At 49.9% G+C, this 11,992-nt stretch overlaps 1 protein-coding gene across 1 annotated transcript in view; it reads right to left on the reverse strand.

Moving 5' to 3' along the window:
• The window catches only part of PXYLP1 (2-phosphoxylose phosphatase 1), a 62,988-nt gene extending 54,526 nt beyond the window's left edge, over window positions 1-8,462 (reverse strand). Inside the window, exon 1 of the mRNA XM_003895022.5 lies at window positions 8,338-8,462. The gene's annotated coding sequence lies outside the window, so the exon portion shown is untranslated. The remainder of the gene's footprint in view (window positions 1-8,337) is intronic.
• Window positions 8,463-11,992: the final 3,530 nt, after the last annotated feature.

Consider the following 11,992-nt stretch of genomic DNA (forward strand, 5'->3'; position numbering starts at 1 on the left):
AAAAGTGAATGCCTACCATATTTGAACTATTAAACATACTTGGTTTGTTTAAGCAGTGAGCCTTCCTCAGTGTGCCCCGCTACACACTCACATGGCCCGTTTAACTGGGGGCAGCCCATGTGATACAGTTCTGGCCATGAAATGTCAGGGAAGTCTGGTCTGCTGGTGTTTTTTGCCATTATGAAGTAAAGGCCAAGAGAGTAACACAAGTGTCAGTACAGACAGATGTCAGCTGCTGAAACCAACACCAGCAATCACCTATCTTCATGCATTTTGTTACATGACAAAAACAAACCCCTATTTGCTTAAGCCACTGAGGCAGGGCTTCCTGCTACTTTCAGCCGGACACTTTCATAACTGATATGTTTTGCAACCACTCACCATTCATTCACCCAACTTTTATTGAGCCCTGTTTCATGCCAGTCCTTGTGCTACAGGCCAAAGCTTTAGAGATGAGCTGCGTATGGCCCCTGCTTTCTAGGGGCTCCCTATCAAGATGGAAGACAGGCCCATGAGCAGACAATCAGAATACACTGGGAACGGATGCTGTGGTGGCACATGATGATGTCCCAGGACAGTGTGAGCACTGGGCAGTGGGCCGGCACTGAGGTGAGGCGTTCCCAACTCCCCTTCTGGCATTCGGCACACAGAGTAAATAAACACTTCTCAAGCTAAAAAGCAAGTAAAAAGAACTCGAGATCCTCAGCCAAGCCAACTGCGATTACTTAGTGTAAGTCGAGTCGTTAAACACCATCAATTAATGCAGCTGTTTCAAGATAATCAGCAGTCATTAGAGCAAGATGCACAACAGGAGAAAAAAATCATACGCTGCTAACTTAGCAATGCTAGAAATTATGTGAACTGAGGATGAGACAGGCTTGCTTAGATCTTCCTGCCTGCTGACGCTAGCCACCTCCCAAAATATACTTTCTTTCTCGAAGAAGATGGTGATTTTTCACTTTGAAGACAGAGCCAAAAAAATCAACCATCCATGCCACGACCTTCGACCATAAATGCCCAAGCTTTGATTTTTCAGGTCTGTGTTTCCATTAGGGACTGCAACGGAGACAGACAAATGGGCGACAAAAGAGGTTCCAGTCTGGGAATTCAAGAGCTGATCATGACCAGAGAAGTCAGAGCACCTGGGGAGCCATTTGTAAAACAGAGAAAGGGTTTTCCCCCTTTTATCTTAATTCTCCCTACATACGAAAGATTGGCATTATCTGCTGTTTCTTTGTTTTACAAGTGTGCGGCAAGTTTTTTTTTTTTTTTTTTTTTTTTAAGACAAAACTTCATTTAAAATTCCAGGACATAGGTCTACCCTTGACCAACATGGATTTGAACTGAGCAGGACGACTTACATGTAGGTTCTCTTCCACCTCTGCCACCCTGGAGACAGCAAGACCAACCCCTCCTCTTCCTCCTTCTCAGCCTACTCAATGTGAAGACAATGAGGATGAAACCTTTATGATGATCCACTTCCACTTAATGAATAGGAAATGTTTTCTCTTCCTTATGATTTTCTTAGTAACATTTTCTTTTCTCTAGCTTATTGTGAGAATACAGCATATAATACATACAACATACAAAATATGTGTTAACTGACTACATTATCAATAAGGCTTCTGGCTGAGTAGGCTATGTATAGTTACGATGCTGGGGATTTAAAAGTTATACTTGGATTTTCAACTGTGGGGGGCCATGGCGGGGCGCCTTCACTGCTCCTAACCCCTGAGTTGTTCAAGGGTCAACCGTAGTTAAAAATAAATAAAAATAAGCTGGTTGCCACTAAGATAACTGATGACTGGTTTTCCAATCTGACTGCTGACTTATCGGTATGAAGTATTCCAGTGTATGTAGAGTACAAGCTGGGCTAATCACGCTCAAACGAGGCAGAGAAGCACTCGAGTTCCTGAAGCAGCAATCACAGAAGGATTTTCTGGTCGACAGCCCATTGCTGGAGGCTGTGCCAGCTCCGTGATGGCAGGTGCTAGTCGGGCAGGCTGCCATGCTGGGGCCTCTCTGTAGGATGCACAGAGCAAGCAAAGCGAGGTCTGAGGAGGAAGGACTTCTCTTTCCAGCACCAGTTAGCAAACCCATGCCCGTCAACATAGTTTCTTTGGGTCAAGAAGTTTCTAGCTACGGCAGACACAGGAAATGCGGTGTTCTGGCTTCCTGCCTCTGGCTAGTCCCCTACCTGCTCTCAGGAGCAGCTGTGCCATTTCTTGCTAAGACAACTGGGTCTCTGATAGTACCAAAGGTTTCTGGGGCTGCTGAAGAGCCAGTCCAGTCCAAAATAGTAGCCAGGGCAGCATTCTGTCAACCAGGACCAAAAATAGCGCTGGCAAAACCAGGTGAATAAACAGATCTAGGATCTCTTATCATGCTTCCCACTAACAACCTGTGGCCAAGAGTGACAGTTAAAACAACCAGCATGTGTCAGACACAGACAAGTCAAAATGAGTGCCTGTTTCAAAGAGCTGGCAAGGTCACCACCCCATGGTCAGCCCTTTCACAGCCTCTCATGGCTGTAAGTGAGCAAGTGACTGGAAATCAGTCTGCACCACCGCTCACGTCCTTCACCACAAACTGAAGTATAATGTCCTCTGTTCCATGAGGACAGAGACCATCATCCTGTATCCATCATCTCAGTGCAGTCATTTGGCGCCTAAAAGGTAATTTTAAGAAACGAATGAATAGGAATAGCAGCTAACATTTTTAAAGCATGTACCATGTGGTAGGTGCTTTTCTAAGCCCTCATCATGTATTATATTTCAGTTTCACAACAGTACCATGAAGTAGGTATTATTATCACCACCCAAATTTTACAAATAAGGAAACTGGCCCAGAGAAGTAACTTGCTCAAGGGTATATCGCTAGTAATGGTAGATTCAGGGTTTAAAGTCAATTTGGCCTCTGAAGGTACACACTCAATCACTGCACTGTGCTGCATACACAACCAACTCAGGTACTCTAGTATTAGGAAGTCATCAACAGAGAACCTCTGACATCCACAAACCTTGAAAAGTCCGTCCAGGTTTCTGGATACTACATATACAGTTTTTGTTTGTTTGACTTGCAGAAAATTTTAGAGAAAACCAATACTTACTTTCACCCCTAAGAATAGGACCACCTACAATTATCAAAAAACTATATAACCACATTCAGTTATCAAGCAACTGTGGGCAGGAATATCTAGGTTTACATAGTATTTCTCTGCTTAAGGGATCTAAATTCTCGAGGAAGCCTTTTAACAATCCCAAGGTCCCATCTTCCCATCTCTGAGCAGATTGCAGGCTTACTGGATCAAATGAGATCGTGGACAAAGTTAATATTTATCTCTCTCCATGTTTTAATGATATTCAAGCTTAATAGTTTCTGTAAGTCCTTCCATTACTATTTCTGAGCTTCCAAAAATTCGTGCTACAACTTTACTAACTTTACGGTAATTCAACTGCCACTTTCATTTTAGAAGCACAAAGCCTTAACGAGACAGTAAATGTTTAATTCTAACTAGATTCTCCTATGTCTACAGAGGACAAACTTAGCAAGTAAGAGCTTCATTTTATTTTACAGTTAAAAAGTTCAAAATGATACTGCTATATCTCTGAAGGCCTGAAGGTTGGTGTTGGATCCAAGAATGAGGTAAGCCTAGGAAAGTAAGCTGTGGTTTTGTTGGTTGGAAAGACACATGTCCCTGAATAATTGAGGGGTGGGACAAATAGTATTCAAAATGATTTGTAACTTTAATGTAAATGATGGCTGTAACCACAAACAGAAGTGGAGGAGGAAAGGGGAGTGGGAGTATCAAAACCAGGTGCAATCATTTTCATCTTAATATGCTTTTTAATTAATATGCTATTGATTACAGCTCTTTCTAAGGAAGTTGGTCACACCCGGGGGCATAAAGGGTGGCAAGCAGGTGACAAAAGGATGCCCTGTAAACTGAAACATGAATGTGTAAATTGGGGAAATGATTTTGCAAATACAAAGAGAATTTTAAAGTTACTACAGTCTCTACTACTAGATGTTTGAGTTCCCCCAAACTCTCCTCCTCCCCAGAGTACACAACTCAGAGGGAGTTCCACTGATGGAGGGAGGGGCAGATGCATGCACAGATGACTTGGCCAAGGGGATGAGGTGATGGCTGCCTCCTGACTGCAGGAACTACTCCCCAAGCCGCCATCCAGTTCTTCTTCTATGCCTTTTAATCATTAACTTCTTCCACACTCCTGAGATTGTTCCTGCTATCACTGCAGATTGAACTTTTTCCAGAAGCCAATGGCTTCCCCAGCCAAAGTCCAAGAAGGGTCAGAGAAGCCTGCCAGTGTTGAGGGTGGAGGATAAACAGGCCAGAGTCTGTGGCTCAGTTAGGTGTTAGTTGGCTAGGGCCCTCCTACCTTTTGGAGTCAGAGCAGAGCCTGAAATTCATTCTGGGTTCACGGGTGCCTCCTCGTGGCTGCCATGCAGCATCTCCAGGTTGAGAGGCTCCAATGGGCCCTCGCTCACCTGCAAGGCTGCGCAGCAGGTTCAAGAAGAGTCCCTGGGAGATGCTTCTGTCAAAAGGCCCACCATCCTATTAGAAAGCTGCCCCCTCTTCTTCACCTCCTAAGTACAGGTGCACAGACCTTCCAAGCCACTGCTCCTTTTGTCACTTACCTAGACTCTCCCCTCAGCGCCTCAGGTGAGATGAAGTGGCAATGGTCGTAATTTGAAGCGGCCAGGAGGGCTCTCCAAGTGGCACCCTGTCTCCCTAGGAACTTCCTCCATTGGAAAATGGGGGATGTCGAAGGGGTCTGGGGCTACAGCTCAGGGCCTATAAATTAAGCCATGGTAGAGTGGCTTCCCAGGCCAAACCCCAGATCAATCTTGCTCAAACCATTATTTCCAAAAGGGCACACACCTCATTCAAAAACTTCAAACAGCTCAGTGCTCTCCTACTGTGCTAAGCCCAAGTCTCAGCTGGCTTTCAAGGCCTTCTCAAAACCAGACTGATGGGCCCAGCAAATGGATTTCAGATTCCCATGGGTCCATTTTTCCTATCTCAGTGACTTTGCTCCTAACTGATAACCCCTACACTGGAATGTGGGCACACTTCCTTATCCACCAACCAGGAACCTTGTCCAGGGACAGGTTCTGGGGCCGAAATCTCCCCCTATGAATTTTCAGGACCTTGAACATTCTCCCATCCTTTCTCCCACCCACCTCTAGATAGTAGTCTCTTTCTCCTTCTCCTCCCTTTCTCTCACTTGCAGACTGCAGGCATTAATTAAACCTCTTCTACAAAACAGATTTTCACCAGCTGCAGGAATTCTGAGCCAGATCTGAAGACAGAGACAATCTGGGTAAGAAAGATAAGTTCGTGACAGCCAGGGGCAGTGCAGACTTCCACAGTCAAATGGTAGAGTCAATTTTAGCCCTTTCCAGATTCCAAAAAAAAAAGGGGACATGAGGTGTTCCCACCCCCTCAGCACTTGGCTGTACTGCCTGGGGCTGGCCTTTGACAGACACATAAGAGCTGGACCTTGCCCCATCTGCCAGTGGGTCATAGCCACCTCCAAGAGACCAAAGCACTGGCTCAAAACACCAACCTCCCTCCCACCAATACAGCTGCAAGCCATAGAGCCAGGAATGTGCAAGAAGAGGCACTCCCAGCCCGCCACAGGAAGCAACACCTGTGGGGCTCTGCAAGTGGTACCCTGTCTCCCCGGGAGCTTCCTCCATCAGTGGGCAGGGATAGCAAATGTTAAAGGGGACTGGGACTACAGCTCTGGGCACTCTAGGTGAAGCTGTGGTGGGCTCAATACTCAGCAGACAAACTTAGTAGCTCCCAAGGGTGCCCACCACCACCCACCCCAATTCTTGAATGAAGACAACTGATTTTCTTCATGGAAATCCTGGAGTCCCCACTGAGGTTAACGACCCACCATCAGAGCCTGATGTGTAGATCGCACTCCCTGCCCCAAACACACGCAAAAATGAGTTTGTCTCTAGTGATATGACACATTTAAAAAAAACAAAAACAAAAACTGCTGAATTTAAGGGTAACATTTTGAATGAACAGTGTAGCAAAGTGTAGAAGATATTGGTTGTGAACTCAGACTAATTCAGGGGGCATCCATTTTTTTTCTCACAAACACTGAGTACCCCATGTGGTAGATGGGGCCGAGGGAGGGGGGGAGACCAGGCAGGGACCTGGGGCCCCAGAGATGGTTCCACCCATCCCTGAAGATGCTCCTGCACAGTGAGGCATCTGACAGTGACTCATCGCAGAGCGGTGTAGGGAGGGCCAAGGAGAAGCCCACAGGAATTTCTGGACAGTCAGAGAGACCCTACTGAGCCCCAGTGTGTCCTTGGGCTACTTATCTAACAAATAGTGAAGTAAGATTGAGCTAATTACTATTCAAGCTGATCAACAGAAAAAAGAGTTACAGATATTGCAGTTCCACAAACACTCAGAGTGCTGTGCTCCAAAGACCAGGTGGCCCACGCTGTTCCTGGTGCCCAAACGCAGCCTCCCAACACATCAGTGAGGGTGGGCTGGTCAGGAGCCAATTCCTAACAGAGAAGTTTCCCCTACACATCCTTTCTCTGAGATAAGCAATTAATTTAATCCAGGACTTAATGAAAGCCAGGAGAAAGGATGGAGCAGATTCATATACTGGCTTTCAGGCTGTCCCATGCATCTCCACCTCTCTCCAGGGACCACGAGGGTTTTTTGTTTGTTTGTTTTAGACGTTGTTTTGCTCTTACTGCCCAGGCTAGAGTGCAATGGCGAGATCTCGGCTCACTGCAACCTCCACCTCCCGGGTTCAAGCGATTCTCCCGTCTCAGTCTCCCGAGTAGCTGGGATTACAGGCATGCGCCACCACGCCCGGCTAATTTTGTATTTTTAATAGAGACAGGGTTTCTATGTTGGTCAGGCTAGTCTCGAACTCCCGACCTCTGGTGATCCGCCCGCCTCGGCCTCCCAAAGTGCTGGGATTACAGGCGTGGGCCACCGCGCCTGAGGCTTTTTGATCCATCTGCTATAATCCCCCTTCCCACAAATGTCCCGATTGGGCACCAACACCTCTGAGGAGGGTAAGTTGTTGCCAAGCCCGACCGCAGTCGCGCCCCGCACTGCCAGCTTCACACCCACGGGCCTTCTGCAAATATCAACAAACGGCCCCATTTGTGGAGCACTCTCCGATCCCCCATCCACCCCCCTACACTTGCCCATTCACAGCTCGATCTGATTCCACATCTCTCCTAATTTTACTTGTTGAATGCTTACAAAGGATCCCTGCCTTCCCACAAAGACACTGGCTGGCCAGGCGGTGATAACCTCACTCTCCCACAGAGCCCCCTCGCAATCGCTGAACTCACAGCCGAAGCGGGAAATATGGCTCCACGTCCTGCACCGCAAATCCTTTACCATCCACAGGTACAATTTAAAAGGCAGCTGCGGCTGCAAAGCAGGCAACCTACCCTAAGCAAATTCATTCATTCTCTCTCTCTCTCTCTCTCTCTCTCTGAGTGTGTGTGTGTGTGTGTGTGCAGGCAACCTACCCTAAGCAAATCCATTCTGTGTGTGTGTGTGTGACAAACCCAGCTTATTTAAAAGATCAGGACATATGCAAGTTCACCAGCAAAAGCAACGTCGTGGGTCTACACCACATGGTCCTAACCTGCGCATCCAGGAATGTTAACCTGCACTCGGGCTGCCCCGCGGCCAGGCCCCGGACTCCCGGAGGCGTCAGGCTGCAGGTGGCTGCCAAGAGGAGCCAGCCCCGTCTCCGGGAAAGGCCGCGAAGTTGCGGCCGCCTGCTTACCTGGAGACCAGCCGGCTCAGAACCACCCGGGAAGGGGGATCCTGGGAGCTTGAATCTCGGCTGGAATCCGGTGGCGGGAGTGCGGGGTCCGTGCGGGAGAGGGCTGAAGGGGCAGGGGCGAGGTTGAGGCGGGCTCCGCGGGACAGTGCGGGGCTGCAGGGGACGAGGGCTTGGAGACAGAGCCGGGGGTTCGCAGCGGGCGTGAGACGGCGCCAGCGCTGGGAGAGGGGGCTACGGGGCGGGCGCTGGGGCTGGGACACCGGGCGCACGGGGGGAGTGGCAGCAGAGAGGGCGCAAGTTCTAGGCTCTGGGGCGAGCGGGGGAATAAAGGAGGAGGCTTAGTCGCGGGATTCAGACCCGACGCTTCGAAGCGCCCCCAGCCTTCCCGCCCCTCTCCCACTGGCGAGTTAGGGGTACCCCGTCAATCTTCCAACCCCGGACCCCGGATGCCCACCCGCCTCGAGCCTCTGCGCTGCTCAGCCCCAACGGCAACCGCCCCGGCCCAGGCCCGCGCCGCACTCACCGCCCATGGTCCCAGGCCGGCCCCAGCTCCGCCGCTGCGCGCCCGGCTCGGCGCTCGCCGCCAGCTCCTCCCGGCGCTAGGGGAGGCGAGGGCGGCACGCACCGGCCACCGGGCAACTCGCGGGGCCCGGCAGCGCCCCCTGCCGACCCCGCCGTGCCCCGGCTCAGCTCGGCCCGCCCAGCACCAGGCGCCCCGGAGCTCCGCCCTGGAGGCGGTGTTGCCGTGAGACTGGGTGGGGGCGACCGCGCGGGGTTGCTGGAAGACGTTGCCTCTGGGAGGCCCAACACAGCCCCGAGAGACTGGTCAGTCTGCAGAGCCCTCGGCGTGCAAAGCCACGGGCACGGACACGCCAAGCGCGCGGGGACCACGACCACAGACGAGCGGGGCCCCTGCGCGCTTCACAACTCCCGACCTACGGACGCGCGCCAAGGCCCAGGAACACAGCCCTGGCCGGCCCGGGCCCTGGTGTGGGTGCTTTGGGGCCACGTGCCTGCCCCGGCGCCGCTGATCCTATCGCCGGGTGGGCGCGAGCGTCTGGAGTCAGCCTGCTGCCACGTAGACCCAAACTGTCACCCCCAACCACCCACCCCTTTCGGCCTATCCCACACTTCTCTTCCGGCTCAGAACACATCCGGCCTTGTGTTGCTCTAGTCCTCGCTGCTGCTCCGTCTCCAACTGCCTGCAGGGACCCAGGGAGGTCGCGGCCCTGCGCAGTCGCCCTTCCCACCTGCTCCCGGCCCGCGGCTTCCTTGGAGCAGCTGCTGAAGAGCCTCAGAGCACTTGAGGGCTGCCTGTAACGCCCCGTTAGACATCTGATAGGCGCACGGTTGTATTTGGTTTGATCAGTATTTGTGAGTCATTTATTGCAAATGTTAGGTTCCAGCTGGTGGAGATTCCCACCAGATTTCTCTGTGGGAGATGAAACGACCAACAGCGATTGTCAGAGAGGCCTTCGCTGTCAGCTCGGGGTCTACAGCTGTGTGACCTAGCACAACTAGCCTCAGGCAAAATAGATACGGATTCGAATTTGCTGCTATATACCTTTAAGGTGCACTTTTGGGAGGATCTTATCCCTTGACCTCTGCTTTCTCTCCTTTATTGATGACTCTCAAATCCACACACTTGGCCCGGATATGTTAGCCATATTTCCCCCTACCCTCCGGTTTTTTTCTTAGAACTTTCCGCCTCAAGTTACCACGTCTGGCACCAAATTTTACCTCTTCTAAGCTCCCAACTCCATTTATCCCCTTGGTTTCTCCATTCTCTCAGCCACCGGGCATGCCTTCTTCATCAGGTGCCTTAATGGCTCGTCAGTACCTGACTCGCTGCCTGTCCCCCTCTGGTATTCCCCTGATGCGGCGCTATCCTGGGCCTTCTTTCTGCCCTGAATACTGACAGCCTCTCCCAATCCATGAGCATGAAATCTTTTCACTGTCCCCTTTAGCATCACCCCCAACTCTCCCACCTGGCCCCCACAGAAGCCCACCCCAGCCCACCCAACAATGTCTCCTCTCCCCCTTCTGATTGTCCTGTCACCGATTCCAGGCTCTACTGCTTAGCTCACACTGTCACCCTCTTCTCTACATGGGTTAGTCAAGGTGCTTTCTGCTGTAAAAGACAACCCAATTCACACTAGCTTAAACCACAAAAGGTTGATGGGCTGTGTACATGAAGAGCCTGTCTGCTTCAGGCCTGGCTTTAGTCCCAGGGTCTCAGGGACTCCCCCTGTCAGCTTTGCTTTCTTCCACATGAGCTATGCTTTCATGCGCACATGAGACCCGGCAGATCCAGGCTCACAGCCTCACAGCTCTAGTTCTAGCAGAAAATCAGCTTCTCTGCCAGCGATTGCAACTAGCCTTGGACCTGGCTTTGTTTGCAGGATTGGGCCACATGTCCATGCTGGTGCTGTCAGCCTCTGTGACTCCATGGCAGCTGGGTTCACTCGTGGACACACAGTCACCCTCTGCATGGAGCATGTGGGCACTCCTGGATCCCTTCTCTGTCACAAGGGGACTAAAGGTAACTCAGGACACCATCTCTAGCCATTTCTCTGCAAAATTTGCCACACCAGCGCTTTGCTTGATGGTGCAGGGCATACTGTGGGGGCAGAGTCTCAGCCCAGAGATAAAACACAGGCCCTCTCTGCTTTCAGTTTCCTCCTTAACCTATCTGAGATCTGTGTCTTTGTACCACCCCCTTCGCTAGGTCCACACTTGGTATAGGGATGGCCTCAGGCCCTCATGGAATCAGACATCATACACTTCCTAGACTCATGTCCTGTTTCTTTCCCTCACCTTCCCAGTTCCCTGAGGATGTCTATGCTACCTTCCATTCTAGAGGAGGCATCTCCTCCCTCTTCCTGTGGACTCTGAGTTCTGAGTGGTACCCACCAAGCCTTAATGGAGAAAGGGGCTACAGGGAAGGAAAAAGAAAAGCTTCCTACAGGGAAAATAGATACGGAGAAGCCTCTCAAGACCATTACTCCCGTTAAATCTCTTTCCTCCGTGGTTGCTGAAGAGGTAGGATGGCAGCCTGACACAGCTGGGGGCCATCTGGCCGGCACCTGGGGAGACTGTGCCAGAGACTGCAGCTGACAGAGGAAAGCAGAGTGGTGAAATAGGCAGATTTCTTTCTTTCTTTTTTATTTACCTTCACAAGAGAATGGATGTCATAGGCAGGTTTCTGCTGTGCCTGAATCCCACATACCACTGGATTTTTCAAGCACATGTTCCAGTAAATACCCCATTTTCCCCTAAGCAAATTAGAATTGGATTTCTCTGTCACTTGCAACCAAGAGAGTCTTGACTAGTATAAGCCCCTAGTATAGGACCTCACACATCAGTTCCTGTAAAATAGTAACTATCATCACCATTATTAATCTGATAAATGAGCAAGCCATCCTCTTTGGTGACTGTAAACTGTAGAAATGAAAAGGGCATGCTGGTGCTCAATAATTTTTGTCTCCCTTCCTATTCCCAGCCTGCTCCTTTGTCCTTTCCAAATTCACATCTTGACCTCCAAGGAAACCCTCAACATTCATTAAAAGCAGAGCCCACCCATCTTATAAAAATAGTCCCAGGCTCACCCAAGTCATGAATATTCTGCTAGGCAGCATTTGCTGCCATTTTACACAAGTAATCCCTTCCTAGACTATAAGCAACTGGGAGCAGGTGTCCAGCTTCAATTCACTTTCAAGCCTTTGAGCAAAAATTGTACAAATATTTGCACAGCCTCCTTTGTCCTGTACTGTAGACTTAGAGAAACAATGAGCTGCTGCCTGTACACTTAAAGGGACTCTACCACAGGGAAAGACAAATAGTCTAGGACAGAGACTGAGGTAACGGATGACAATACCAGGGAGTCGTCTAGGGGATGGAGGTGGGGTGGTTATTTGCACCATGTTCTAAGTTCCAAAGGCCTGTGCTGCCTGCAGTCTTGACTTATGACAGATTTTATACATCCACACTAAACATTTCTCTGTGCCCATCACAGTATCCAGATAATACATTTCATTTCAAAATTCCATTTACCATGGGTTTTGTTTTTCCGATTACAAAAGAAGTACCTATTCATTGTTGAAACTTGGAAAAATACAAAGCACACAAAAATAAAGATTAAAGCTAAAATTATACATAATAGATTTATGTTGATTAAT

The sequence above is a fragment of the Papio anubis genome, chromosome 2, assembly GCF_008728515.1.
Source record: "Papio anubis isolate 15944 chromosome 2, Panubis1.0, whole genome shotgun sequence".
NCBI classification, from domain to species: domain Eukaryota; kingdom Metazoa; phylum Chordata; class Mammalia; order Primates; family Cercopithecidae; genus Papio; species Papio anubis.